Source organism: Ursus americanus, chromosome 8 (assembly GCF_024610735.1).
Source record: "Ursus americanus isolate L20-20 chromosome 8, mUrsAme1.1.p, whole genome shotgun sequence".
Classification (NCBI taxonomy): Eukaryota; Metazoa; Chordata; class Mammalia; order Carnivora; family Ursidae; genus Ursus; species Ursus americanus.
In genome coordinates this window covers 82,124,494-82,142,273 of record NC_142134.1, presented here as the reverse complement: position 1 = coordinate 82,142,273, position 17,780 = coordinate 82,124,494, and the positions used below count along the sequence as shown (strand labels likewise).

The following is a 17,780-nucleotide window of genomic DNA, read 5'->3' as shown; positions in this document are numbered from 1 at the left end:
GTGACTGGCTACTGCTTTAGAGACAGGGGAGTTCACAGCAGGTTTTACCTCCAGGGGAATGATCTAGAAGATGGAGAGACCAGTACAGGAGTCAGGGGACTACACTGCAAAGGCCAAGGGGGTGAAGTCCAAAGCAGGGGCAGAGGGAGATCCAGCGCACAGTGGGAAGGGGAGATTCAGCACACAGTGGGGACGGAAAACCCAGTGCAGAGGGGGTTGGGGGAGACCCAGTGTACCAGGGGAAGGAGGTCCCAGGGTTGGGAGGTAGACTGCCCACACTAATGCACCTGCAGCCTCCCCCACCGTGTGCTTCATGCCTCTCCTCCCATCTGGACTTGGAACCTCTCTTGAGTACTCTCAGATCTGGGCTGGCCTGTGACTTGCTGAGACCAAGGAAAGTAGCCAACATTCCCTGTGACTTCTGGGCTGGGGCTTGTCACTCTCTTGGACCACCATCCCTCTGTCATCCCCTTGCACCACCCCAAAAAAGAGCCTAGCGCAGCCTGCCAATAGGCAAGCACCATGTGGAAACGGAGACACGGCCGTCCTAGAACAGAGGACTCAGGAACCCAGGAGTTGGAGGAAATCATCAAGGACAAGAGGACATGACCTCTGGTTAACCTGGGAGCTGGACCCAGGCACTCGGAGGCTCCCCACCCCCTCCTTGGTCCTAGGAATGTGTGCTCTGCTTGCCTTCCCCACTCTGGGGCTGCCCCAAGGACGCGGCCTTGAGACAGTGATATGCTGAGGCCATCCAGACAGCATGGTGACTGAGCCCACTTCAGGCCTCTCTATGAACTTTAAGATTTGGCAGCTGGGCACAGAGATCTCCTTGTCTTGTGGCACCCAAGATGAGCCTGTGAGTGAGTTCCCTTGCTTACAAACCTGCCACCTGCCAACCGGAGTGGCTGTCTCTGTCTTCGGCCTCCCCCCACCCTCCACGAATGGCGCCCAATGTGCAAACCAACAGCAGCCAATGCCAGGACTTGGACTATTTCCCCAAAAGGAACCTGCACCTTCACCGTGGGAGCAAAACCACCCCACAGCTGTCACGTCCATGCCACCCTCTGTCTCTGGGCTGCTTGGGCTGCCAAACCAGTAGGCCATACACCAGGGGCAACACGCACTTATCTCCCAGGTTCTGGAGCTGCAAGCCCAAGGTCAAGGTGCCCACGAGGTCCGTTCCTGGCTCGTGGACGGCCGCGGCTCACCGCCCCTGCACGTGGGAGAGTACGGGGCCTCCTGACAGGTCTACCTATAAGGACATTAGTCTTATGGTAACAGGATCCCGCCCTTGTGACCTCATGTAACCCTAGTCTCCTCCTAAAGGCCCGTCTCCAAATACAGCCGCACTTGGGTTAGGACTCAGCATGGGACTCCTAAAGCACCATCTTGCTGCTGAGGACTTTCTAGAAAAGAAAGTCCTTTTGTGGCACTTGGCGAGTCGCACCAAGTCTGGACATTGGGCCTTCTCCAGAGCAGGATTGGGGGTCCTCACCGCCATCCTTGGCTGTAGGCCCTTCCTTTTTTCCTATAGAAAGTTTAAACTGATCTACAATGACAGAGAGCAGACCAGCATTCGCCTGGGGAAAGGGGCAGGGGAGAGGCAGGGAGGGAAAGCGCGGGAGCACAGAGGGGCCGAGGAGACGTGTGGGATGCAATTATGTTCACTATCTCAATGGGTGGCTGTTTCACGGGGTATCCCAACGTCAAAACTTATCAAACTGTCCACTTTAAATGTGCATAGTTCATTATATGTCAGTAATACCTCAATAGAGCTATTTAAAAGTTTTTCTAGTCAAACTTTCAATTCTGACATAATTGTGATTCACATGTGATCCTAAGAAACAGTACAGGCGGTCTGTGCACCACCTCTGGCCACTCGCCGACCTGGCACCCAGCTTCACGCCCTGAGAGGAAGTCCCAGGTGAGGCTGGGGCCTCTACTGTCTTGCTCTCGTCAAGTCCCGAGCCCAACGCTGGCACTCAGTCCACACCAATTGTTTGCTGAATTAATAAATGATCACCTTAACTCTGTCATTTTGAGAAGGTCAGGAGGGGCTTACCACTCCTTTCCGTCGCACCAGATGCTTACAGGGACCACCCACAAAAAGACCCCTCCTTCCCCCACACCCATCTGTCTCCACAGCAAGACACAGCGAGGGCCCAAGCGCACATCTACACAGGGGGTTGACAGGTAGGGTCCTGTGGCGTCTTCTCCCTGGATCCCTGGTCTGGGGAAGAACGTGCTGGGGCTCGTTACCCAGAACAGAGCTCCGAGCAGAGCCCGGGCTGTTGTCTGGACGCAAACTCATCTGGGCGTGAGCCACACCAGCAGGCGGACTATAGTCACCTGGTCATGTGGAGCCAGGCTCTCCGTCCCTCGCATCAAAGCCCATCCGGCACGGGCAGGAAGAAGCAGGCCAGGCGGCGGCCCACTGAGGCATGGCCTCGTCCTCCTCCCCAGGAAAGAGCCCACAGAGAGCGCTCAGAAGAGCAGGTCAGGGGCACACACGCACCACCGTGGCACGCAGGGCTGGGACAGCCCCCTGCTTTCCACTTTCGCGCTAATTGTCTCTCCACGGGGTTCCTTCCCTAGGGAGGTCTTGCGAGCCTTGAGGGTTTCTGGCCACTCCAGGCCAGCACTGTGGGCCTTGCTGTCTCCTCTGTGGGGGTTCACAGCTCTGACCCTCCGTGGTTCCAGTGTCAGTGATGTCACGGACCCCAAGGCCTCTGAGAACCACAGGTTAGAGTGAGCATAGCTGCGCTTACCTACCCACACGGAAGGCCCTGTGGCGTAGAGTTTTATTCCACGTTGGTCCATCACAGAACATTTGGAAATATCGAATGACTTCCATTAACTGTGTGATAAAACACACACAAAAATGAATCTCTTCACCCATTAACAGCCTGGCTGTTAAAATGCAGGTGTTGAGAAGCAGGGATCCCACCGCAACCCTCGGAGGTCACCAGCCACCGCCGCTCTGCTGGACTGAGCAACACCAGAGCCATATATCAAAGTATTCATCTTGATTGATCACTGCCCCGCTTCGTCCACAAAGGAGCGAGGTGGTTGCCGGCAGGCGTGCCCTGAGAACGTGACCAATGGCAGCGCAGCAGGACACAGAAATGGGGCCGGGCACAGCTCCAGCGTGATGGCCTGGGAGGCAGGCATGTGGTCACACGAGCTCCAAATCAAACGGGACTTCTTGGTGGGACTGAGTGGGGAGCCCATCAGAGGACAGACCACGGGTTAATGAAGACATTCACCTCTCTCTGGGGTGTTGCCACAGTGGGCCAGCTGTGGGGTGCACAAAAGCACATGTGGGTGTGGGCTGGGTGGCACAGCCGTGGGGCCAGCCCAGGGCTCAGGGGATGCCCAGCAAATGGCTCCTGAAGATGCCAATTCAGACAACTCAGCCCGAGACAGGACCTCGCCTGCAGAGCTCAGCCGGGTATGGGCAGGTGTGGCCACCTTGGCCAAGGGCAGGCTGGCAGGGCTAGGGGGGCGGGAGTCTATGGACCCCAACAGGCTTTCTTCCCTGAGTTCCAGGACTGAAGCACTGGAGAGCACTGTGGCCCAAAGACAGAGCCAAAACGCAGGACAAGGAAGCAGATGGAATGTACTGGAATCCCTGATCCAATCCCCTGGCCCAGAGAGCAGCCCACTGTGTAGGCCCTGATCTGTACAGTCACACCTCCCGTGTCAGTCTGGTAGGGCTGCCATAACAGAGGACTGCACTTGCTGACCCTAGCACGGCTCTGGAGGCTCCGAGGGGAGGATGCTCCAAGCCCTTCCTCCAGCTCCTGCTGCTCGGCTAGCGTCTTTGCTGCTCCTCGGCTTACAGACACTTCACCCCCTCTCGGCCTTCATCTTTACGTGCATTCTCCCTGCACAAGTGCAACGCTCCCCTTTCCACACAGTCACCGTTGGATCCAGGGCCCCCCCGAGTGACTACATTTTAGCCAGATCATCTGCAAAGACCCCGTCTTCAAATAAGGTCACATTCCTAGGTGCAGGGGCGAGGACTTGAACCGTCTTTTTAGGTGACACAATCCAACACGTAACAGTTGGTTATGCGGATCCAAAAACGTCCAGGTGGTGCTGGTGCCCCCCCCAAGCCCGCTAGAGTGGGATCTCACTTCCAAGACCCCTGACCAGCCTCGAGCCTGGGTCCACTAGCCACTCCCACCCTCCACCCTCCTCCTTAGCCCCTGCTCTCCAGCCCTCAGAACCACCCCCCTGCCCCAGCCCTGTTCTCCACCCTTCTGAGGGCAAGGAACTGGGTCTTATTCCTCTCCGTAGCCCGTGTGCCTGCTTTGCACGGGCACTCGAGACGATGCAAGACTCCGTTCTAAGAAGGACGTCACCCACCTGCGGCCCCAGAGCCCACACCTGCTGCAGGGGCAGATCTCCTGCCTGAGGACAGCGCCCACCTGGCCAGAGCCCACATGCAGAGTGAGGACTCTGCCCCCAGCCGAGGGGGCGCTCAGTCCAGTGTCCAAGGACCCCCAGAGGCAGCCACAGCCCGCAACTACCGTTCAGGGCAGCCAGCTCCTGCTGCCCAGCATGTGTCTGGGGTCCCAGTGACACACCTCACGGCACGTGCCACAGGCGGACCCCACAGCCCGGGGCAGTGTGTCCAGAACCTTCTAAGCAGTACGGTGGTTTCCACAGTATGTGGCCTCACCCAGCATCCCTTGTGAGTGGCTCTGTGTGTTCACACCCACGGAAGAGAGCTCCGTGGGGGGAATTATCAGAGGGTAAACCACCTTTGCTCTGGGGCTGCCTTTGGGCCACAGCTGTGGGAAACCCAGAACCAAAGTGAGCGCCTCCTTGCAATCCTCAGCGGCCGCCCCACCTTCCACCTGCTACCCACCTTGTCCCCTCCCGTCCCTCTGGGCCCCAGCCCCTCCAAGGTCCATCCTGCAAAGTTCTAAGGTCCCATGGGTACAGGCTTCCACAAAGTTCCAAAGCCCACATGAGTCCCACTGTGGGTCCTGGCCCAAAATGGGGAATGGGGGGGGTTGCGCCCTTCCCTTCCCCCTACCTAATGAGAATGGCCTTTTAGACAAAGCCTCCTGAAGTCCAGCTGTGTGGGGTGACCACCAGCCCACGTGGCCTCCCATGGCTCTGATACTTGCAAATGCGCGGAGACCGTACAGGCCACTGGGGAGGGGGGGACAGTAGCGGCTTTTGAAGTCCCCCATCTGACTCTGGAGGAGGGACTTGCTCAGCTCACGGGGGACCAGAGACGCTAGAAGTCCCAGAGCTTGCGGCGGGGCTGGGCAGGGAGCATGCTGACAACGGGCCTCCTCAGTGGAGGATGGAGGGACATCCAGCCACGTGCGCCAGGCAGAGCAGCGGCCCGGATCTGTGCCCGCGTCACCCGGAGACAGCCCTGCAGGGTGGGTGGGGTCCCCTTAACGCCCACCTCCTCCCTGTCCCCAGCAAGGCTTCAAGGCAGCAGATGCTTTGGGGCTTGGATTTGTAATGTGAGCCTGGTGCCCCCAGGGCCAGAGTCCCCCCTCCATTGGGCCCTGCCCCCCACTCCCGCCCCTCCCTTTCCGGGAGCAGGGAGCGGTAGGGCTGCTTCCAAAGCTCTCTCCTGCAACCTCTACTTGGCGACAATCACCGAAACTCCAGAACTCCGGGTGGGTCACATGCCTTAATGAGGCCGACCGGCTGCAACGGCGACCACGAGCAGAAGAGCATGGCGGCTCACGAGGAAAGGCAGTTCCGACAACGCTGCTTTACAGCTGGAATTGTACAAAGCCTGTGAGAAAGCGGGGAGACAAAGCTGCACGGGAAACGGAGCAAGCAGGTGGAAACCCGTTAACATTCACTGTTTAAGACAAACGTCAGCGAGAAGGGTTAGCAGGCAGTATCACACGTCGTAGCGGCATCACACAGGACTAAGGTCGCGGTCAATTTCCAACTCTGTTCACCACACCAAATCACCTCTCGCTCCCATAACTGAAGCTCACTCTACTTTCCATCAGCCTCTCAAGCTGGGGGCCAGGCTTGCGTCCTCCGTGGTGTGCGGGGGGCTACCTCCCACGTGAGCCTTCCCTCCCCAGGATTGGGGCCCTGCTCCCCACTCGGAAGCCCCCCCCCAGCCTCCTGCGGCAGCCGTGTATGCAGAGAATCCACGGGCATCACACAACTCTCAGACGCTTCACAACACTGGACAGAGGGTGTCCTCCCCGAGCCACCACTGTGGGTGCCCAAGCCCTGCTCCTGACAGGGGCCCAGCAGGATCCCAGGAAGGGAAGGATGTCACAGCCCCAAGCAGGGGACCTCGCCGTTGCCCCAAGAGTGGGGTGTGGAAATAACAGCACGCGAGAAAGACACATTCATGCAAAAGAACATGGACACACACCACACCAGTCCTCGGAGGATTCAGAGAGAGGCTCCCTGTGATCCCAGGCTGTGGTCCAGAGAAGACCTACCCAGGACTCTGACCTCAAGGAGTTTGCTTTGGTTTACAAGCTCAGACACCCATGGGAACACCCCGCACCCCAGGGCTGGGATGGCCCGAAGGCCACGGCACTCTGGCTGCGCAGCCAGAGGTCCCCTGTCTGGGCGTCCTGTGGCTCCCCAGGCCCCTCCCCCCGGCACGAGCACCCTCCATGCATCAAGAACCACAATGGGGAAAACAGTTTAGTGGTCCCCAAAAAAGTTAGACCTAAAGTTGCCATGTGACCCAGAAATTCTGCTCCTGTGTATCTACCCAAGAGAACAAAACACGTGTCCACAGAGAAACGTGTCCGTGGATGTGTATAGCGGCCTTATTCACAACAGCCCAGAACAGGACCCAGCCCCAAAGTCCACGGATGGATGAACGGATAAACGGAAGGCAGGCTGCCCACACAGTGGAGTGTTATTCATCCTCCAAAAGGAACTTCTGACACTTCTGGCGAAGTGGATGCAATCAGACACTGAGGCCCGCAGAAGTGCACAGAGACAGCAGGTCAGAGGTCTCGGGGGCGGGAGGGTGGAGCGGGGAGCAACTGCACAGTGGACACGGGCGCTCACACTCATGTTGGATACATTAATGCCACTGAGCTGTGCACTTTTAAGTGGCTAACTGCATGTTAGGTAAATGTCACCTAATTTTTTAAAAAATGAAAAATATATATAACAACAACAAAGCTACGATGGGTCTCGTGAACAGAGCCGGACTTGTGCCCAAAAGCACATCCTTAGAAAAGGTCCACGGCAAGCTGCAGACAATGGAGCTGGGCCCCAGGCACGGGTCAGCCCACACTGGGTCTGAGTCTGGGGGAGGAGCCACACACTTCCACCTTCTGGGCACTCCTTCCTTCCAGGTCTTTGTCTGTGACAAGTGAGCTCACCGGACCCTTTGCCAGCTCCTTCCCAGCTTGACGAACGCCTCCCCGGGGTGCACACGTGTTTTCTTCTCCCTGAGGCGGCTCAGCAGACTTTGGTGCCCCCGAGACTTTACAGAAGCCCGGTGCCTGGGGCCACACAGCAGAGGTCTGGACATAAGCTCTCTGTGGGGGACCTGGGGACAGGGATTCTCAGGGGCATGGGTTCCTAGTCTGAGGGCATTGGCATTTATTACTGGAAAACAATGCCCAGTGAGTGGGGTCTGGCCCCTGCAAGTGTACTTAGCCAGGAACGCAGGGGGCTGTGCAAGAGACCAGCAGCCGCGGTGTCAGAGTGGGGTCCCCCCACTGCGGGGCTCTCTGGAGCTCGCTCAGTGTATCCCACACAACAGAGCCTGGGGTGTCTGGCCCGTAGGAGCCGTGGCAGGCCCAACCACCGCTTGCCGCTTGTGTCTTCCCTGGGCCTCTCATCCAGCTAAAAGCACACTGGCCTCTGGTCAACAATGATCCCCCAGGGAGCCTCACCGCATAGATGAGGAGACCCAGAGCTGGGCCCGGATGGGCTGAGCCCAAGTCCTGGGCCCCTCTGCAATCCGTCCCAAGCCACTGCTGGGCTCTGCGGGACGCAGACTTCTCCCGGTAGCATGGAGGCTCCTTGGGGGCTCACGTGCACTTAGCAGGGAGTCAAACAAGGACAAGGCCACTGGGCACACTGCCTGTCCCAGGACACGTGGCTGCTCGTCATACCTTCCTCTCAGAGCTGAGACCAAATCCTAAAAGTATCAAGACCACAGAATGTAACAGACACCCACCAGGGTGGGATGTCCTAGGTATCCTCCACGTTCAAGGGTCCTAGCCAGGATTGTGTGTGACCACCTCTTCTTCTGACACATGACCTCAAACACGGTGAGGAAAATGAGCCCCAAATCCACCTCCAATTACACAGTGCTAGACAGTCAATGGGACAAACACCGACGAAGCAATGCAGATGTTAGACCAGCCAGGGCCCTTCATGAGCTCTCGGCTGACGGAGGGTAGAGGGGTCAACACCAGCAAGCGGTCATCGAGGGATGTGAGGGCAGGTGTCTGTGGCTCACCCAGAAGCAGCTGTAGAACTGAAGGCTCATCCCCCAGGCTCTGGCAGCCCCCAACCCAGCCGAGGGCAGGCCCTTCTGTGGGCAGCCCTGTCCAAGACTCACACCTTGCCCAGCTCAAGGTCACCCCGAAGGGCCCTCCCAGCTCCAGAGGCCTCAGGAGCAAGGCTACATCAAGACCTAGCTTCCCCTCCCTTGGCCAAACCCCCCCCAACCCCCCGCCCACGGCCAGAAGGCCTCCCCAACGCGCGCCTGCAGCCAACCTCCCTCGGAGAGCCTGCTCTCCAGGTTCCTCCCCCCGGGCCCCCCAGGCTGGGACAGGCTCAGCCTATTTACCTCCAGCTGACACACTCCCTTCCCTCCTTCTGCTAATTGCCTGCCCACGTTTCTGGGCCTTCCCTCCAGGCTTTGCACAGAGCGGTTCGGAGGGCATCCCTTGTCTACAGCCCACAGCTGTGTCTGACACACAATGCAGCTCTGCCTTTTCCAGGGGGGTTCACCCCATCTGCATCTACTGAGACCACTGAGAGATACGCGATTCCTTCCACGGCTTTGTTGTTTGCTTTCTATTCACTGTGCTTTTGCTTTGCTGCCCTCCCCCCTCCTTTCCTGCTGCGATTGGATTGTCTGTTCTTCCACGTCCCTCTCCTGGTCTGGAAGGTTCTCATCCTGTAACTAGTATGCTGGTGCTCAGGCACGTGCTTAACTCACGGTCACCCTCACCTTGCACCTCCTCCAGAGCCAGCGAGCCACCGGGGACCTCAGGAAACCTCCCCCCAGGTGCTCCTGGCTGGTAATTCCACTCCCCTTGTTTTCGGGGTTACTCCTGAAAAAGAAGCCCCTGCTTCTCATCACTGCACGCGGTAACTGCTGCGTGGGTGTGCCACGAGCTCCTTGCCTCCCACGCCCTCCTCTGACTCTGGTCTTCCTCCTGGAGTACCCTTCCCCGTGCTTCTGCAGCAAGCAGTGGGGGTGGCTATGCTTTTGCCTTCATCTAAAACCGGCTTCCATTTCATCCCCTCTGTGGACGTGGCCCAGCAAGCCCCGAGCTCTGCTAGGGGGCTGACTCCCTGCACACCCCCCACCAGGGCCTCACGTCTGCGCCAGCCTCCCCTTGTTCCTGCCCCTGCCCAGTCCCATCGGATGCACCTTGACCCTCATTCTGCCCACGCCCTGGAACCTCTCCGGCAGCCCCACCACCCTTGGAGTGATCCCCTCATGCCCACCTATAGGAGACCCCTTCCTTGGGGCTGGGGTTAGTTTTTAAGTTTCAATTCACTATCGCTTTCATTGCTGGGATTCCAGGGCTCTGATTTAAAGTGTCTTTGTGTCGCCCTGTGCTTTCATTCTCCCACCTGTCGGATTGCTTTAAAACTTAAGTGCGTCAGACTCCTGATTCTCACTCAGGGAAATCCACACTCTCATGTCTCGTCATTTTTTTACCATGAATTCCACCCAGACGTATGGCAGGAAGGGTTTCCAGGACAATTTCGTTTTATTCTGCCAGGCATCCCGGTGACACTGAGCACCAACCAGGGCACAGCAGAGGGTGGGGTTTTCCTATTCACCTGCCACGGAGGGCACAGTTTTGTGTGTGAATCCCTCTAACCCGCCCCTGGCCCCATGCTTCCCGCCACCCACTCATCCCTCCTCCCTGTCTCTCAGGCCCTGGGCCACCACGTGGAGTGCTCCCCAGGAGCTGGGATTTCCCTGTCCCTGAACATGGCCCCCGCCACTCCCGCTGTGGCCCCAAGACCCCCACTCGGCCTCTAGGAGGACAGGAGGCCACGCAGAGAGGGACTCAGCTGACAGAGACACGGCCCAGCCCAGCCAAGTAAGTCCACAGGAGGGAGCCAGGCGAGAGCCCTGAGCCCCACCCACATGCAGCCCACAAAACGGGCTGACTGTTCTGGTTCTCACAGCAGTGCTCAGCCCTGGGCATGGTCTGCCTCGCTTCCAGCACCCGGGCCAGCTCGGTGCCTGCGAATCAGCGTTCCTGGGCACCTGCAGTAAAGGGGTCCGCTCTCACCAGGCCTGCTGCATGGAGTCCCAGGTCCACTGTCCTTGCCTTCAGCCTCCACATGGACATTCCCTGGGCACCTCGAATGCCACAGCTCCCCCCTGAGCCCCCAGGCCTCCAGCTCCAATGGTCCTCCCCTGCACTCCCCTCCAGCAAACAGCACCCCTTGACCTCCGCACCAGGCCTCTCCCTCCCAGACTCCTGGCTGCCATCCCCTCACTTGAGCCTCAGCCAGGCCTCTGTCACCAGCTTAGGGTATCCCCACCTAATGTATTCTCTCCCCCCACAGGAGGGACCCATCACGCCCCCCACCCTCCTTGGAGAGCCCATGACCTGTCACCATCTGCAGTGACCCCCACCTGGTCCCCTGCCCCTTCCCGCATGACTCACACATCCACGTCCATATCCTCCCAGAGCTTCCCTGTGTGATGCCCAGCACCCTTCCCACCCATTCTGCCAAATGCCGTCAGTCCCTCAAATCCCAGCTCAACAGCCACTCCTCCGGGGCCTGACCCCCCCTTGCTATCCACTACCCACGAGCGGGCACAAGGAGTGAGCACTGCATACGACCAGGACCGGCTCTCCCCAGGGCAGCTCCAGGGGGGTGGGGTCCAGTTTCAGAAAGCTGACAGAAGGGAGCCTTAAGGACAAGCCCCAGCACACAGGACGCCTCACCGCTGTCTTCTGGATACCCTGGAACAGAGGGGCCTGGCAGGGCTCAGGGTGGGAGGACAGGAAGCAGGACACAGGGGTCCGTCGTCAGTGGCAATGAGAACCCTGGCGAGGAGGCTCCAGTGGGGGGGTGGCCTGGCAGGGGCGGTTTCAGAGAGCCTCAGGGTGCCACGCCCCTCGGGAAATGTAGTCCTGAACATCTCTTTACTTGGCTGCAAAATGTCCTTTCCCTTGATTATCTCAAAAAATGTTACAATTCTCAAAAAACTCTCAAGAACTGCTAAATTTTTTTTATTGAGGTGAAATTCACATAAGATACAATTACTCATTTTAAAGTGTGCATTTCGGTGGCTGTGCATGTCAAGACCCATCCATGTTATAACCCGAATTTCCTTTTCTTGGCTGAATAATGTGCCATCGTGAGGACCAATGGACACTTCATTTACTCATTCACTGCTGGAGGACCTTTGGGCTGCTTGCACCTTCTGGCTGTTATGTATAATGTTGCTAAAAACACAGGTGTACGATTCTTAAATGTATCTGACACGAGAGTAGTTGATTCTGCTTTTAGACTTTTTTTTTTTTACAATATCCCTAAAAATAACAGGAAACATTCTCAGAAATGAAAAACCCAAAGGAAAAATGGCTACCCTAAAGACACCATCCCCACAGCGCGTAGATATGCTAACCCGCCTTCCCCAAGAACCCAGGGTACGAAAGTTGGCGGCCGTGGGTGTGATCAGGGGAGATCTCTGGCAAAGCCCCCAGGGCAGAGACTCACAGAGACCCCATGCAGCGCTCAAAGGACCCCTCAGCTAGGAAGGGAGCCCCACTTGAAGTGCCCCCAACATTCCCTAGCCTCCACCCAGCACAAAACAAGGAGAAATGGTAGAGCTTCAAAATTCTTACTGTAAGAAGGAAAAAAACCTTCCATTCATCTTACCCAACCACTCTACATAAATTACCATAATATGAAACGTTCTATTCTACTTCTGCTTCGTCTATTCAGATCAGTAAAAAAAAATCCATTCATTTTTGTCTTCCTCCTTCAAACACTTGAATTGCCCATCAATATCTAAGTTTCTTTGCAATCCAACTGTGAAAAGTACAAAAGAAATTGTTTCATCAAATGGGCCTCATGTAAACACCGATGACAGCTTCGGTTCCTTCCTGCAGGAAACACACAGCTCAGGACGGAGGTGCTTGTGAACTCTGGGGCCACACAGACCGCAGTTCAAACCCAGCTTTCCCTCTTCCCGGCTGCGAAGGTTAACATCTCGTGTCTGAGATCTCATTTGTCAAACAGGGAACAGCAAGTGTTAACAAGCACCCCCAAAACCTAAGCACCTTAACCCATAGAGCTCTCTCCCCCCAAGCTGCCATTTACACCCAGCCTTGGCTACCCCGTGGCCCCCGCGGTGTCCTCTCCTGGATCCCGAGCCGCCAGCCAAGGAATGGGGCAGGCTTGAGAGGTTTGGGGGCCAGACATGACATGCTGGAGCCCCCTGATGCCTGCACGGACTGAAATTTGGCCCTGTATTCTCACTGGAGAGGCAATGCCGGGCAGTGGGTGAGCACACGGCTGCATCTCAGCCCAAGGGAGGGCACAGGAGATGGGATCATTACTCTTCATCATTGTAAGTAACATGACCAGGCCCAGCGGGATGCCTAGGTGTCCTGAATCAGGGCTTGTTCCCAGCACCTCAGTACCCAACATGCCACAGAAAGGGAGGATGGGGGAGGCAGGATGCAACTTTTAAGATAGTTTCACTCTCAAACCGACCTGGAAGCAACTGGAAACCTCAGTGACGGCAGACTCCATAAAATACACACACGGTCCTGCATTCGGTCCACGCCCGAGATCACCGCTGACATGGACAGTGGTCATTTCTTGAGCCACTCCGATGAGCTCTTGACAGAGATGATCTCCTCAAATTCCCCACCTCAAACAGGGACACTGAGGCACGGGGCTGGGCAGGAAGGGGTGAGGGTTCCCACCCGGGCCCCAGTGCAGAAGCCTCTGCTGCCTTCTGTGGCTTCAACACTGTTTGGACACACAGGCCATAGCAGGCAGCCAAGACAGGCCAGTGAGGCCCGGGAGGGGACTGCCGCACACGCACTCCGGGTACCTGTTTTCCTCTGAACCGGGATCGCTCCCCATCACTCAACTTTGCGTGGGCGCATGCAGACCCCTGAGGAGCCGTGGTGACCCAGTGCCTTCAACGCCAACAAGACAAAACCACGGCTATGCCACCAAAAATTGCAGATGACCACTGACTCACTTATAGGCTCTTAGATGTGCATTTTCACACATTTAAAAGAAGCATCTTCGGTGTTCTGGGAATTCCTGGCAGGTTTAGGAGAGGCACTAAAACATCCTGAAATTACCCATCTCTTCTTAAAGTCGAATGAAATCACCTAGCAGGTTTCCCATGGGGGGAGGGGGGGTTAGTGCGCTGACCTGCTGGACGCTGAGACCAGATATCAGTTAGGCAACGCTGAAGACTCGGCCTGTGACTCGCCCATTTAACAGAAACCCTATCAGACATTTCCCGTTAGTACACTGCTCTGATTGTAAACTGCAGCCCTCTAACTGATGACATCAGAGTTGGCAGAGAAACGGACACTCAGCGTCCGTTAGCCACCCAGCCTCTCCCTGCCCTGCAAACACGGATGGCACAGGGCTAGGCGTGTGAGGCCACACACAGGAATACAGCAACGCCTGGCAAAGGAGGTGGGAGCCTCCCACTGAGTCACTCCCTGCCCAGCCAGGTGGGCTCCTCAAGCCGCCTTCAGGGCCAGGGGACCTCTGGGGCCCTCCCACGTGCCTGCAGCCTCCCAGTGCTGATACATGTGAGGGAGGGGCCCTGTGCCTTCCGAATCCAGGAATGACAGAGATGGGTGTGTGGGCCAGCCAAGCCTGCTGTGACTCAGCACTGCCGAGCACCCTTCCCAGGACTCCCTGAGCCCCCTCTCTGCCAGGCACCCGCTGACAGAGGGAGCTCAGCCCTGGCACAGCCTGCGTGGCCAGGCTTTCCAGAACGCTGGCTTTCCAGTAGCTCAGCTCAGAGAGAAACGGAGAGAAGCGAGTTACCCCAAAGACTGCCTCAGCCGCAGCTGGGCACTCAGAGTTTATCAGCTAAAAACCAATCTGTTAGCAGCCTGGCTGGAAGATCACATTAAAACCCCAAGCCCCTCAGTGTCTGTACCTGGCACCAGGCTCCAACAGGGAAACTGACGTGCATGCCGATGCTGCCCTCTCAGACCCAGAGGCAGCAGGACCCAGGGGAAGAGAAGACCACACGTCTCACCGGCCTCCACGGCAAGCCCTCCCACAGTGCTCTGTGCCTTGGGGTTTGCTGATGCCCTGGTTGTATTTCTCCAGGTCTCTGTAGGGAAGCCCTGAAAGGATAACTGGGGTATGCAACAACTATGCACCTTGGGGCCATGCAGACACAAACTCAGGCCTTTCCTGTGGCCCTGCAAACTGCTGTTTTAATACCCGAAGGGCTCCTACCTGCCACTGTCCTCCCAGGGTGCACACCTCCCCCTCCCTGCCAGGTGCTCAAGGAACAGAAGGCCAGCTCCACGCCCATGACCAGGTGGCCAGGGACTCTGGAAACCAGGAGGGACCCTGGCAGGGCTCTGGAGCCCCTAGCCCACTGAGACTGGCTTAAGGCAATGGCCGCCGGCAGGGAGTTCCGCAAACACCCTGTCCGGGCACACACCCAGGCAGACTTCACAAAGCTCGGAGAGTCCTGCCTACGGAAAGCAACATACCCATCCCATTACTTGGGCTTCTCTTGAAGAATGCCATTTCATCTCTGACCTGAACCCAGAATACTGAAAGTTTCCAGGTAAACATCACCCACTAAAGCACTGTATTTACAAGGAAAGTTAATGACCCACACCCCAGAAGTGCTTTGGGGGTACAGATAAGAGAGCTCTTCATGGGGTGCAAGGCTGAGCGTGGTCATCCCACCCACCTGGACAGCATCACCTACCCACCCATCAATTCTTCCTCAAAGATGGAAAGCACAAATTTAACCTGTACCATCATGAGGATGCTCTTTGATGGTGGCCAAGATGTCCTGGCTGGGCCTAGTGCGGGACCCCCTTCCGCCATGCCACCCCGTAGCACAGTGACCGGGTATCAACAAGTACAGCGAGAAACACAAGTATTCACATTTTTCTTTCAAATGAAGACACCAACTATTCCAAAAGGTTTTATCTTTTTAAAGTTAACTCTTTCTTGGAAGGACTTTCCCTAAACAAAAGCCAAAAAAGCACATCACCGACATCACAAAGGACAGGCTGATAAGCATGCAGCTTTCACCGTCCAGGTAATACTGACAAATCCGAACACTTCACATGAAAAAAAAGTCACAGGGTTTAAAAAACTGCCTTAAAGAAAATAAACGGAAAAATTAGAGATGGGTAATGTCATTTTAATATTAAACAAGTATATTATACATCGGGGTGTTTTTTTTTTACTCAACTGAGATACTTATTAATGATTCAGATATCAAAAATTTTAAGTGTCAGAATGTTTTAAAGCATTTCTAAATGCTTTTTTGAACTGCAAGAACAATGAATATTTTTGGCTTCAGAATATTTTCCACTGCATTGTAATGAACAAGCAGCTCAGTGTTCGGTTTTTAACCAAAGCAGGGGTTCTATCAAGAATGCAGTTTGAATTGTGTCTCTCTCTAAACACAAAAGTGGGGGAAAAATCCTAACTGTAGGCAACAGTCTCCCCCAGACACATTCTCCCACAGCTAACACTCACACTTCTGCTCTTCCGGCCCACTATCTGCTCACTTGTGCCTAAATGGGTTAAATTAGAAAGGTAGGGGAAAACATAAAATTCAATTCATAATCCAAAACAAAAGTCTGAGCTTTGATTTGAAAAATGAAAGGCTACCAGGGTGACCTAACATACTCCAACCCTTCAAACAACCAAGATATTTAACTCCGAAGACAGATCTCAAACAAAAGACCGCCCGAGCTCAAGCTGACCGCAGGGCATCACGCCATGGCCAGACGCAAAGCTCTCTGATGCAGATGTGCCTTTGAGTCCAAGGGTCAGGGACAAATATCAGACAACGTGACCCGAGATGACACTGAAGACCAGATGAAGCACTACCCCCGCTTTTCCTACAGCTTGATCCTCCATCACTATTCTCCACCTCTCCCTGGCCAGCCCCTGGAGCTTGCCTGGGAAGGGAAAATTAGGGACACCATTCTCAATTCCCGGGCACAACCTCAAGGGCAATAACACGTTCCACTTTTAAAGACTTTCCCCTAAACTAAAAGAGGCAGGGCCACTGAAAGTATGCTGTTATTAATGAAACAGAGAGCCCACAATTACTTTTCCTTCCCTTCCAACAATACGATACAGTTATGTGATCCTGGAAACAAGGCCACTGCAGAGCCACGGCTGGAAAAAGCATCCCAGAGCCCCTGGACTCCTGACAAAAGTGTTTTTGGAAATAATCAGAAGGTTACTTGACCTATGATACGTTTCCCTGCCAGCCCTTGCGGCATATACACTGAAAAACTAACGCTGCTGCCCACCCTAGAAATGACCTTTTGGCAAGTAGACTTGGTTTTTCCTTACCCAGGGACAAAAGTCACACAAACAAAAGCTGTTCCTTGTCCAGATATCCTGTGCAGAGGCCGCCACCTCCCCCTGGCAATCTACAGCAGGACAGCAGGGGGACTGAGATTGGTGCTGAGGGGAACCGCAGCCAGGAGGGGCTGGGTGGAAAATGGCCGAGGTCAGGGCGGCCCCAGACCACACACAGAGCTGGGGAGCACCAGGGTCGCACCAACAAGGAGCTGCTACCTGCCAAGGAGGTTGGGAGCCGGTCGGCGGCTGTACCCGGCACGGAAGAACCCAAATCCTCTCGGGGTGAGGCCAAGGCGGAGCAAGGCGCACCACTGGCATCCTAAATCCTCAACCCAACACTCTGGAAAACTCTCCGACCCCAAAGACTGCAAAGCACGAACCCTGCAGGTCCCTAAGCTCTTCCCAGGACCCTGGGTGGCGGTCTCTCAAATGGACCTGGTGCCTCCCACGAATGGGCACACCCAGAGGGCACAGATTTAAAGAAACTCCCACCCTGAGAGACCACCCACGCGGGGAGGGCTGGGAAGCCGGATCCGGGAAAGTAGTCAGACCCCAGGGAGCCGTGGGTTCCTCGGATCGGTCAGTGACACTGCGGCCTCCATGTCCCTTGGTCGCTGCGGTGACCCCACCCGAGCGGTCTCGCCCCCAGCCAAGACCCCAGAGCCCCCGCCCTCCCCGCTGCGCCAGCCCCCAGCTTGCGGCCCGGGACCCGCGCCCCGCGCCAGGCACCGCCGCCCCCAACCCCGCGCCGGCCACAGCTGACACGAGCCCGGGCCGGCAGCGGGGACGCAGCGCCTGCAGTGCGACTGGCGCAGCCAACTAGGCGCGGGGCGCGCCGCCGGGACCCCGACCCCGCCGCCAAGGAGGGCACCCGTCCTGGATTCGAGAGCACGCGGGTGGGCACGAGCCAAGGACTGGGCCAAGGTGCGGATCAGTGCTGGTTCGGGAAGGCAGGGCCGGGGCAGTGGGATGGGGTTGAAGGGGTCCGTCCGGGACCCGGGGAGAGGAAA

The 17,780-nt window shown here is 56.5% G+C and overlaps 1 protein-coding gene across 3 annotated transcripts in view; it reads right to left on the bottom strand.

Moving 5' to 3' along the window:
- Positions 1-17,780, bottom strand: part of ZFYVE28 (zinc finger FYVE-type containing 28) — a 114,445-nt gene that overhangs the window by 96,002 nt on the left and 663 nt on the right. The gene's annotated exons all lie outside the window — the stretch shown is intronic.